Genomic DNA, 8831 nt, shown 5'->3' on the forward strand with positions numbered 1-8831 from the left:
CCCCCCATACACATGTACATACACACGTCCACACACGCAAATATACATACCTACACAGCTTTCCATGGTTTACCCCGGACGCTTCACATGCCTTGATTCAATCCACTGACAGCACGTCAACCCCTGTATACCACATCGCTCCAATTCACTCTATTCCTTGCCCTCCTTTCACCCTCCTGCATGTTCAGGCCCCGATCACACAAAATCCTTTTCACTCCATCTTTCCACCTCCAATTTGGTCTCCCTCTTCTCCTCGTTCCCTCCACCTCCGACACATATATCCTCTTGGTCAATCTTTCCTTACTCATTCTCTCCATGTGCCCAAACCATTTCAAAACACCCTCTTCTGCTCTCTCAACCACGCTCTTTTTATTTCCACACATCTCTCTTACCCTTACGTTACTTACTCGATCAAACCACCTCACACCACACATTGTCCTCAAACATCTCATTTCCAGCACATCCATCCTCCTGCGCACAACTCTATCCATAGCCCACGCCTCGCAACCATACAACATTGTTGGAACCACTATTCCTTCAAACATACCCATTTTTGCTTTCCGAGATAATGTTCTCGACTTCCACACATTTTTCAAGGCTCCCAAAATTTTCGCCCCCTCCCCCACCCTATGATCCACTTCCGCTTCCATGGTTCCATCCGCTGACAGATCCACTCCCAGATATCTAAAACACTTCACTTCCTCCAGTTTTTCTCCATTTAAACTCACCTCCCAATTGACTTGACCCTCAACCCTACTGTACCTAATAACCTTGCTCTTATTCACATTTACTCTTAACTTTCTTCTTCCACACACTTTACCAAACTCCGTCACCAGCTTCTGCAGTTTCTCACATGAATCCGCCACCAGCGCTGTATCATCAGCGAACAACAACTGACTCACTTCCCAAGCTCTCTCATCCCCAACAGACTTCATACTTGCCCCTATTTCCAAGACTCTTGCATTTACCTCCCTAACAACCCCATCCATAAACAAATTAAACAACCATGGAGACATCACACACCCCTGCCGCAAACCTACATTCACTGAGAACCAATCACTTTCCTCTCTTCCTACACGTACACATGCCTTACATCCTCGATAAAAACTTTTCACTGCTTCTAACAACTTGCCTCCCACACCATATATTCTTAATACCTTCCACAGAGCATCTCTATCAACTCTATCATATGCCTTCTCCAGATCCATAAATGCTACATACAAATCCATTTGCTTTTCTAAGTATTTCTCACATACATTCTTCAAAGCAAACACCTGATCCACACATCCTCTACCACTTCTGAAACCACACTGCTCTTCCCCAATCTGATGCTCTGTACCTGCCTTCACCCTCTCAATCAATACCCTCCCATATAATTTACCAGGAATACTCAACAAACTTATACCTCTGTAATTTGAGCACTCACTCTTATCCCCTTTGCCTTTGTACAATGGCACTATGCACGCATTCCGCCAATCCTCAGGCACCTCACCATGAGTCATACATACATTAAATAACCTTACCAACCAGTCAACAATACAGTCACCCCCTTTTTTAATAAATTCCACTGCAATACCATCCAAACCTGCTGCCTTGCCGGCTTTCATCTTCCGCAAAGCTTTTACTACCTCTTCTCTGTTTACCAAATCATTTTCCCTAACCCTCTCACTTTGCACACCACCTCGACCCAAACACCCTATATCTGCCACTCTGTCATCAGACACATTCAACAAACCTTCAAAATACTCATTCCATCTCCTTCTCACATCACCACTACTTGTTATCACCTCCCCATTTACGCTCTTCACTGAAGTTCCCATTTGCTCCCTTGTCTTACGCACCCTATTTACCTCCTTCCAGAACATCTTTTTATTCTCCCTAAAATTTACTGATAGTCTCTCACCCCAACTCTCATTTGCCCTTTTTTTCACCTCTTGCACCTTTCTCTTGACCTTCTGTCTCTTTCTTTTATACTTCTCCCACTCAATTGCATTTTTTCCCTGCAAAAATCGTCCAAATGCCTCTCTCTTCTCTTTCACTAATACTCTTACTTCTTCATCCCACCACTCACTACCCTTTCTAAACAGCCCACCTCCCACTCTTCTCATGCCACAAGCATCTTTTGCGCAATCCATCACTGATTCCCTAAATACATCCCATTCCTCCCCCACTCCCCTTACTTCCATTGTTCTCACCTTTTTCCATTCTGTACACAGTCTCTCCTGATACTTCCTCACACAGGTCTCCTTCCCAAGCTCACTTACTCTCACCACCTTCTTCACCCCAACATTCACTCTTCTTTTCTGAAAACCCATACTAATCTTCACCTTAGCCTCCACAAGATAATGATCAGACATCCCTCCAGTTGCACCTCTCAGCACATTGACATCCAAAAGTCTCTCTTTCGCACGCCTGTCAATTAACACGTAATCCAATAACGCTCTCTGGCCATCTCTCCTACTTACATAAGTATACTTATGTATATCTCGCTTTTTAAACCAGGTATTCCCAATCATCAGTCCTTTTTCAGCACATAAATCTACAAGCTCCTCACCATTTCCATTTACAACACTGAACACCCCATGCACACCAATTATTCCCTCAACTGCCACATTACTCACCTTTGCATTCAAATCACCCATCACTATAACCCGGTCTCGTGCATCAAAACCGCTAACACACTCATTTAGCTGCTCCCAAAACACTTGCCTCTCATGATCTTTCTTCTCATGCCCAGGTGCATATGCACCAATAATCACCCACCTCTCTCCATCAACTTTCAATTTTACCCATATTAATCGAGAATTTACTTTCTTACATTCTATCACATACTCCCACAACTCCTGTTTCAGGAGTATTGCTACCCCTTCCCTTGCTCTTGTCCTCTCACTAACCCCTGACTTCACTCCCCAGACATTTCCAAACCACTCTTCCCCTTTACCCTTGAGCTTCGTTTCACTCAGAGCCAAAACATCCAGGTTCCTTTCCTCAAACATACTACCTATCTCTCCTTTTTTCACATCTTGGTTACATCTTTATATTCTCCCTAAAATTTAATGATACTCTCTCACCCCAACTCTCATATATACATTTATTTATTTTTTTTTTTTTTCATACTATTCGCCATTTCCTGCGATAGCGAGGTAGCGTTAAGAACAGAGGACTGGGCCCTTGAGGGAATATCCTCACCTGGCCCCCTTCTCTGTTCCTTATTTTTGAAAATTAGAAAAAGATGAGAGGGGAGGATTTCCAGCCCCCCACTCCCTCCCCTTTTAGTCGCCTTCTACGACAAGCAGGGAATCTGTGGTAAGTATTCTTAATCCCCTATCCCCAGGGATAATATATATATATATCTTTCTTTCAAGCTATTTGCCATTTCCCGCGTTAGCGAGGTAGCATTAAGAACAGAGGACTGGGCCTTTGAGGGAATATCCTCACCTGGCCCCCTTCTCTGTTCCTTCTTTTGGAAAATCAAAAAAAAAAAAAAAAAAGAGAGGGGAGGATTTCCAGCCCCACGCACCCTCCCCTTTTAGTCGCCTTCTACGACACACAGGGAATATGTGGGAAGTATTCTTTCTCCCCTATCCCCAGGGATAATATATATATATATATATATATATATATATATATATATATATATATATATATATATATATATATAGGACAAGAGCAAGGGAAGGAGTAGCAGTACTCCTGAAACAGGAGTTGTGGGAGTATGTGATAGAATGTAACAAAGTAAATTCTCGATTAATATGGGTGAAACTGAAAGTTGATGGAGAGAGATGGGTGATTATTGGTGCATATGCACCTGGGCACGAGAAGAAAGATCATGAGAGGCAAGTGTTTTGGGAGCAGCTGAATGAGTGTGTTAGTGGTTTTGATGCACGAGACCGGGTTATAGTGATGGGTGATTTGAATGCAAAGGTGAGTAATGTGGCAGTTGAGGGAATAATTGGTATACATGGGGTGTTCAGTGTTGTAAATGGAAATGGTGAAGAGCTTGTAGATTTATGTGCTGAAAAAGGACTGGTGATTGGGAATACCTGGTTTAAAAAGCGAGACATACATAAGTTTATGTATGTAAGTAGGAGAGATGGCCAGAGAGCGTTATTGGATTACGTGTTAATTGACAGGCGCGCAAAAGAGAGACTTTTGGATGTTAATGTGCTGAGAGGTGCAACTGGAGGGATGTCTGATCATTATCTTGTGGAGGCTAAGGTGAAGATTTGTATGGGTTTTCAGAAAAGAAGAGTGAATGTTGGGGTGAAGAGGGTGGTGAGAATAAGTGAGCTTGGGAAGGAGACTTGTGTGAGGAAGTACCAGGAAAGACTGAGTACAGAATGGAAAAAGGTGAGAACAATGGAAGTAAGGGGAGTGGGGGAGGAATGGGATGTATTTAGGGAATCAGTGATGGATTGCGCAAAAGATGCTTGTGGCATGAGAAGCGTGGGAGGTGGGTTGATTAGAAAGGGTAGTGAGTGGTGGGATAAAGAAGTAAGATTATTAGTGAAAGAGAAGAGAGAGGCATTTGGACAATTTTTGCAGGGAAAAAATGCAATTGAGTGGGAGATGTATAAAAGAAAGAGACAGGAGGTCAAGGGAAAGGTGCAAGAGGTGAAAAAGAGGGCAAATGAGAGTTGGGGTGAGAGAGTATCATTAAATTTTAGGAAGAATAAAAAGATGTTCTGGAAGGAGGTAAATAAAGTGCGTAAGACAAGGGAGCAAATGGGAACTTCAGTGAAGGGCGCAAATGGGGAGGTGGTAACAAGTAGTGGTGATGTGAGAAGGGGATGGAGTGAGTATTTTGAAGGTTTGTTGAATGTGTTTGATGATAGAGTGGCAGATATAGGGTGTTTTGGTCGAGGTGGTGTGCAAAGTGAGAGGGTTAGGGAAAATGATTTGGTAAACAGAGAAGAGGTAGTAAAAGCTTTGCGGAAGATGAAAGCCGGCAAGGCAGCAGGTTTGGATGGTATTGCAGTGGAATTTATTAAAAAAGGGGGTGACTGTATTGTTGACTGGTTGGTAAGGTTATTTAATGTATGTATGACTCATGATGAGGTGCCTGAGGATTGGCGGAATGCGTGCATAAGTGCCATTGTACAAAGGCAAAGGGGATAAGAGTGAGTGCTCAAATTACAGAGGTATAAGTTTGTTGAGTATTCCTGGTAAATTATATGGGAGGGTATTGATTGAGAGGGTGAAGGCATGTACAGAGCATCAGATTGGGGAAGAGCAGTGTGGTTTCAGAAGTGGTAGAGGATGTGTGGATCAGGTGTTTGCTTTGAAGAATGTATGTGAGAAATACTTAGAAAAGCAAATGGATTTGTATGTAGCGTTTATGGATCTGGAGAAGGCATTTGATAGAGATGCTCTGTGGAAGGTATTAAGAATATATGGTGTGGGAGGCAAGTTGTTAGAAGCAGTGAAAAGTTTTTATCGAGGATGTAAGGCATGTGTAGGTGTAGGAAGAGAGGAAAGTGATTGGTTCTCAGTGAATGTAGGTTTGCGGCAGGGGTGTGTGACGTCTCCACGGTTGTTTAATTTGTTTATGGATGGGGTTGTTAGAGAGGTGAATGCAAGAGTTTTGGAAAGAGGGGCAAGTATGAAGTCTGTTGTGGATGAGAGGGCTTGGGAAGTGAGTCAATTGTTGTTCGCTGGTGATACAGCGCTGGTGGCTGATTCATGTGAGAAACTGCAGAAGCTGGTGACTGAGTTTGGTAAAGTGTGTGGAAGAAGAAAGTTAAGAGTAAATGTGAATAAGAGCAAGGTTATGAGGTACAGTAGGGTTGAGGGTCAAGTCAATTGGGAGGTAAGTTTGAATGGAGAAAAACTGGAGGAAGTAAAGTGTTTTAGATATCTGGGAGTGGATCTGGCAGCGGATGGAACCATGGAAGCGGAAGTGAATCATAGGGTGGGGGAGGAGGCGAAAATCCTGGGAGGCTTAAAGAATGTGTGGAAGTCGAGAACATTATCTCGGAAAGCAAAAATGGGTATGTTTGAAGGAATAGTGGTCCCAACAATGTTGTATGGTTGCGAGGCATGGGCTATGGATAGAGTTGTGCGCAGGAGGATGGATGTGCTGGAAATGAGATGTTTGAGGACAATGTGTGGTGTGAGGTGGTTTGATCGAGTAAGTAATGTAAGGGTAAGAGAGATGTGTGGAAATAAAATTAGTGTGGTTGAGAGAGCAGAAGAGGGTGTTTTGAAATGGTTTGGGCACATGGAGAGAATGAGTGAGGAAAGATTGACCAAGAGGATATATGTGTCGGAGGTGGAGGGAATGAGAAGTGGGAGACCAAATTGGAGGTGGAAAGATGGAGTGAAAAAGATTTTGTGTGATCAGGGCCTGAACATGCAGGGGGGTGAAAGGCGGGCAAAGAATAGAGTGAATTGGAGTGATATGGTATATCGGGGTCAACGTGCTGTCAATGGATTGAACCAGGGCATGTGAAATGTGTGGGGTAAACCATGGAAAGTTCCGTGGGGCCTGGATGTGGAAAGGGAGCTGTGGTTTTGGTGCATTATGCATGACAGCTAGAGACTGAGTGTGAATGACTGTGGCCTTTGCTGTCTTTTCCTAGCGCTACCTCGTGCACATACGGGGGGGAGGGGGTTGTCATTTCATGTGTGGCGGGGTGGCAACGGGAATGAGGTAGCACAAAGAAACAGACGAAAGAATGGCCCAACCCACCCCCATACACATGTTTATACATACGTCCACACACGCAAATATACATACGTACACAGCTTTCCATGGTTTACCCCAGACTCTTCACATGCCCTGATTCAATCCACTGACAGCACGTCAACCCCGGTATACCACATCGATCCAATTCACTCTATTCTTGCCCTCCTTTCACCTCCTGCATGTTCAGGCCCTGATCACACAAAATCTTTTTCACTTCCATCTTTCTCTTCTTTGTTTCATACATTTGCATTTTCCCTTGTTAGTGATATAGTGTCAGGAACAAACGAAGAAAAGTCCTCATATGCTCAAATCCATTCCCTAGAGTCCTGGATATTGTACCAAAACAACAGCCCAGTTAATCAAAACAAGGCCTGAAAGATCTTTCTGTGGTTACCCCAGTGGTAACAGGCAGAGTTGAAGTGAAGAGAAGGAATACAAGTTTTTTGATGGATTGTTGAATGTGTTTACTAACTGCGTGGCATATGTGGAACGTGTTGGGCTTGTAGGTATGCAAAGTGAGGGAGTCGCAGAAATTGGTTAGGTGAAAAGAAATGATTGTGAAAGTTTTGCAAATGTTGAAATATGGATGGGATTGCAGTTGAAAGTGGATGATTGTGTTGTTGATTGGTTAGTTCAGATTTTCATTGTATGTAGGCTAATTGTGTCATGCCTGAATATTTGCAGAAAACCTGTAGAGAGCTGTTGTGAAAAGGAAAGGAGGTTAAAGATGAACAATCACATTACCTCGCAAACGCGGGAGACAGCGACAAAGTATAAAAAAAAAAAAAAAGAGAGGGAGGATTTCCAGCCCCCCACTCCCTCCCCTTTTAGTCGCCTTCTACGACACACAGGGAATATGTGGGAAGTATTCTTTCTCCCCTATCCCCAGGGATAATATATATATATATAAATATATATATATATATTTTTTTTCTTTTTTTTTTAGAGTATTTTGATGTTAAAATACTTCAGTGAGTTTATGCACTAGGTTTTTATAATTGGTGATAAAAAGATTATTTCTGCTGTTGAACTGACTGATTGTTTATAAATGAAGGTCAATAAAACTACACCCTTGAAATAGTTTTTGTTGAAAAATATTTATCATTACATAAAAGGATTAGTTTTCCAGGATTTATCTTCAACTATGCAAAATAGATGTTCACTTCTCAGGTCCCAAGCAATCTCGATTTTTGATGTATCTGTATTTTGAGGCTTCTCTGTAAGAAAGTGAGTACTGTGCATACTCGGTAAATACGACTCTCAATATTCTCTTTTTACTAAATTACCTTTGTCTCACTTTTCAACTCTACTGGTGAAGTGTGTGGTAGATATACATCGAGTGTGGAGGTAACTGTGTGTAGAGAATCACATTTCTGATGAATAAAGTTGAATTTGACAGAACAACAACTTTGACGTGGAATTTTTCTTAACGAAGGCTAAATACAAATGAGTGAGGTGTAAGTGGTAATACGTTCTCTTGCCACAAAGATGTTAACATAGAACAACCCAAACAGTCCACGGTGTATAAGAATGGCTTGGCCGATTTTACATACGAAATATGGTTTTCTTGTTTGTCGGTTCAACATATTGTGGTTTCATTTTTGCTAAATTATAAATGGAAAGTGGTAGAGCTGAGTTCATACACATTTTAGGATACCGAGAAAGAACAATGAGAATGAAAGTGGTGAAAATAAAATTCACCTTTGAATACCTAACCAAAGGATTATATCATATAGTCTTTGGCAGCCAAAAATAAAATTGGTCAAAGGTTACTAAAACAAAAGTAGTGTTGTAAGTTTATTATCGTCAAACACAACTTTATTCAACAAACAACATCACGTGTAACATGTATTTAACATTCTTAAGTCTCGTTGAACACGACAATTGTGTAAAAAAGATTCTAATTTATACAACTTTAGGAGATTACACAGGATACTTAACATTCTTAAGTCTCGTTGAACACGACAATTGTGTAAAAAAGATTCTAATTTATACAACTTTGGGAGATTACACAGGATATCAAGTAATGGTCACAAACATATTTCCCCCCTTTTTAATATAGTTAGTCTCATTACTCTGCACAATATGTGCTATGTATCCTTAAGACTAATGTGTTCGTGGATGTAACAGCTCAACTGATCCA

Source organism: Panulirus ornatus, chromosome 18 (assembly GCF_036320965.1).
Source record: "Panulirus ornatus isolate Po-2019 chromosome 18, ASM3632096v1, whole genome shotgun sequence".
In the NCBI taxonomy this organism is placed as follows: Eukaryota; Metazoa; Arthropoda; class Malacostraca; order Decapoda; family Palinuridae; genus Panulirus; species Panulirus ornatus.